The sequence below is a fragment of the Pteropus alecto genome, unplaced genomic scaffold (genome assembly GCF_000325575.1).
Source record: "Pteropus alecto unplaced genomic scaffold, ASM32557v1 scaffold190, whole genome shotgun sequence".
Taxonomy (NCBI): domain Eukaryota; kingdom Metazoa; phylum Chordata; class Mammalia; order Chiroptera; family Pteropodidae; genus Pteropus; species Pteropus alecto.
Window position 1 is genome coordinate 5,006,168 of NW_006430462.1, and position 4,545 is coordinate 5,010,712.

The window sequence follows — 4,545 nt, forward strand, 5'->3', positions numbered from 1 at the left end:
TGCAGTCTCAGCCCCCCCCCGGACCAATGCAAACGAAGCGCCAAGCCAGCAAACCAGCTCGCAGTGCCCCTCCCTCCCCGCCGAGAGTGGCGGCGAGCGGACGGGGCTGGAGGGGGGTGGACAAGAGGTGTAGATCTGGGCCCCCAGCCCCAGCCTGCGATGTGCACCAGTAAGTGGAGCGGGCGTCAGCTACCCTTCTGAGCCCCCCTTTAATGCACGAAAACCCCAGAAGTCGCCTGCCGATCGCCTTCCCTCTCCCAACCCCAGAGAGAGCCCGGGGTCCTGGCTGGGGCCAGGCCGAACCTCCGGAGCTGCTTCTGCAACCCGCGCACCGACTGAACTGAAGGGGCTGTGCGCCTGAGAGAGCTGTGGGAATGAGGCCATCGTTCAGACTCTCTCCAAACCACCACACGCCTAGCTTTGTGCCCCGGGGAGCGGAAAGTCAACAGCTCTGGGAGGCGATTACATAGGGGCAAGGGCGCTGGACAGGAGCAGGGATCCGCGCGCTCCCCAGCAGCTCCCAGGGAAGTGAGGGTCTGGGGAGCCCCCTTTGGCCTCTTGAGGCCCGCAGCATCCCCAGTGCCTGCGGCCCAGCGAGTCGCCGAGCGCTCCAGCCATGGGCCCCGCGGGCAGGCCTGGACGCTTTGTCCCTGGCTGGCCCGGGGATGCTGCCGCGCGCGGTTTGGACGCCGAGGTTTGCCTGCCGGGGATGCGATGGCGACCGCTGCCCGGCAGCCCAACTTGGAGCCCCAGGCTGCATGCACCGCGTGTGCGGGCGGGAAGTTCCCACAGTTGCAAAGAGGGAGCGAAGTATGTGTTCCAAACTTTCCACGGTTCCAAACTGAGCGCTTCCATTAAGAGAAGCCGTATGCGGGAGGAAAAGCATTCTGGGTATTAGCATGCAAATGAACGGCCCGGCTTCCAACTCCACTCGGGATTCCCACCGCCACGCGCCTTCCTGCGCCACGCTACGCGCGGCTAGGAGGCTTCCACGCGTGGAGCCGCGGGAGGACCCGAGTTCTAATTCCAGAATTACGCTCCCCGCTTGTGTGTTCTGGTGCCAGCTGGCCTCTCAGCCTCTCGGCTACACATATTCACTAACTTGTACACCGGGGACAGCAGCACCTGTCGTGAGGTAATAATGGTTGGAAGGTCGTGTATGCACAGCATCTAATTCTGGCCTGGGTCTCTCTCCGTACGCACCTCTGCACGTTCACTCTCTAAGGTAGCTATAGCTATTACCATTCTGCCGCTGAAGAAACAGGGAAATGAGTGACTTGCCCAAGGCCACGCAGATAATGGTAGAGCCAAGAACCCAACGGGTTAACATGAGTGTGCCCCTTACCATTAACTTCTGAACCCTCTGTGACTCCACGTGACATAGGAACTGGCTCCCAATCTGCTGTGCTTAGAAAACGGTGCTGTGACTGGCTGCGTCCCAGAGAGTTCACAGAACACTCTCAGGACCCACATCCACAGTGCTCTGAGGAAAACAGGAAAGATGCATCAGCCCTACTTTGCAAATAGAAAGCCTGAGGCGCAAGGAGCTTGAGTGAGTGGCCCAGGGTTTCACTATGGTGAAGTGGCCAGAGACAAATCCAGATTCCAGTTCTGACCACAGCTGCATGTTACCTTGGCAGTGTAATTGTGCAGGATGCCTGTAATAATCTCTCAGCTTCATAACTCCACCTTCAGACTTGCCCATCTCTTTGGCTCCCAGGATTCCATTCTGTAACTTCAGATTATAAGGCATGCTCACAAGACACACTTTTTTTTTTTAATTCAGTAGCATGTATTAAATTCACAATATAGTGTAATCAATACTTCTATTGAGTTCCGAAACATTTTCATTACTCCAAAAGAAAAATTTTTACCCATTAGGCAGTCACTCCCCACTCCCCGTTTCCTCCAATCCTGGGCAACCACCAGTCTGCATTTTGTCTATGGATTTACCTGCTCTAGGTATATGAGTGGAATCATATAATATTTGAACTTTTGAGCCTGGCTTCTTTCACTTAGCATAACTTTTTGTAGGTATCAATACTTCATTCCTTTTATGGCTGCATGCCACTGTGTGGATATACCACTTTTTCATTTATTATTTATTTATTTATTGTTTTATTGTTTTATTGTTTGTGTGTGTGTGTGTGTGTGTGTGTGTGTGTGGTGATGTTGGTTAACAAAATCCATTGTTTCAGCTGTACACTTTAACAGTAAGGCATATATATATTTACACTGTGTGTTCACCTCCCATAGTTAGATTTCTTTCTGTCACCACATATTTGACCTCCTTTACTTTGTCTACCTTCCCCTCTCCTCCCCCACCCCCTACCCTCTGTGGTCCATATCCATGAGTCTCTGTTTGTCTGTCCCATTCATTTGTTGCTTTAGGTTTATATCCCACATATAAGTGATATCATGTGATTTTCGACTTTTTCTGTATGGCTTATTTTCCTTAGCATGATTATCTCAAGGTCCATCCATGTTGTCGCAAATGGCAATATTTCGTCTCTTCTTATGGCTGAGTAACATTACATTGTATATATGTACCACAGCTTCTTTATCCAAGCATCTATCGTAGGACACTTTGGTTGCTTCTATGTCCTGGACACTGTGAATAATGCTGCTATGAACATCGGTGTGCAAAATACCTTTTCAGATATGGGTTTTCAAGTCTTTGGGGTAAATACCCAGTAGAGGGATTGCTGGATCATATGGTAGATCAACTCTTAGTTTTTTGAGGAACCTCCATACTGTTTTCCATAGTGGCTGTACCAATCTGCAGTCCCACCAGCAGTGTATGAGGGGTCCTTTTTCTCCGCATCCTCTCCAACATTTGTTACTACTTGTCCTGTTGATTATAGCTGTTCTAACAAGTGTGAGATGGTATCTCATTGTGGTTTTGATTTGCATTTCCCTAATAGCTAGTGATGCTGAGCATCTTTTCATATATTTGTTGGCCATTTGTATGTCCTCTAGATACCACCTTTTCTTTATCTATTCATCCATTCATGGCATTTTGGCTATTGTGAACAGTGCTACTATGAACATTCTGGTACAAGTATTTGTTTTCAGTTCTCTTGAATATATACCTACAAGTGGAATTGATGGGTCATACGATAATTCTGTGTTTAACTTTTGAGGAGCTGGCCAAACTATTTTCCACAGCAGCTGTACCATTTTACATTTCTATCACAGAGGCCTTTTCATAAGTAATTTTAGAGCTAGTTAAACCTCCCATTTTATGAATGAACATGCTGAGGCCCAGAGAGGTTAAGTAATGTCCAAAGTCACACAGCAGGGTCCAGACTAGAACCAAACTTTCTTGAGTTTCTGGCCTTCCATCCACTGAGAGCCTCCCACCCTTCTTTAAGGGTCTGAACTACCTTCCTGAGCATTTATTGATTGATTTGACAAACCTCTCCAGTGAACAACTGAATTAACCACATTTATGGTTAACTTCTTTCCCCTCAGCATCTTTTGAAAGAGCCTACCGCCATGTTCCCAATTTCCAGGCTGCACCTTGAAAAGATGCAGAGCTCACAATCCCTGTCTCTCTCCTGCTGCTAGCCTGGCCAGCTCTCTTCTGTTGTCATGGAAACCATGCACCTCTGTTTTGGCTATGCACCAACTGGACAGCAAACTGAGAGCATCTTTTTCTCCCAGGCTAAATGAAGCTGTCAAAGTTATTTGACTGCTAGATCTGTATTTATTGAGCATCTACTAAACAGGTTTTTCAGTTTGTTCTGTTTTGTTTTGTTTTGTTTTAAATGCTAGGGATACCACAACGAACAAGCTAGACCTCCTCTCAAGGAGCCCACAGCCTAGAGGAGGAGACATGCAAAAAAAATCAAGGAAATAAAAAAGGCTTCTCCTGGCTTCCCTCATCCTTGGAGGCACTTCTCGAATCCCACTTCCCCTGGGCATCCTCTCCAGGAGCCCAGATCCAAGTGATAGCTCCTCTCAGTTCTCAGAGTTTTTATTTATTTATTTTTCTTGATTGAAAAAGTAATAGTGCATTGCAGACAATGTAGGAAATATATAAAAACACAAAAGAAAAAGATTCCCCTATAATTTCACCACCAAGGATTAAGAGCTGCCAACATTACTTTTCTGCTCCTTTTCCCTTTCTACATCTGTGCAATTTTTGTTTTTAACATAATTGAGTTCTATTTTCTGTACTGCTTTATAATCTTGTCTCATAACAATGTATTTTCCTTCCTACACCTATTCGAAGTTCCCCAAAGTCAGGGGCAGAGCACTGATAATAATAGCGAGCATTTGTTGAACACTAACTACCAGCCATGGTATTGAGAGTGTTTTTGGTTTACCCTCTGCAAGCCTCAAACCATCCCTATCGGGTGCCTACTCTGAGATTCTCATTTTACGGATGAGGAAACTGAGGAATGGCCAGATGTGGAAGGGAAAAGGATAGCCCAAAGTGTGTGAAATACAAAGTGGCACCTGGACCTCGGCCCGTTCCTGGGCCCTTCTGCAAGAATCCAGGCTGCCACGTTTTGTTGAGTAATTGCCCATGAGCCAGGG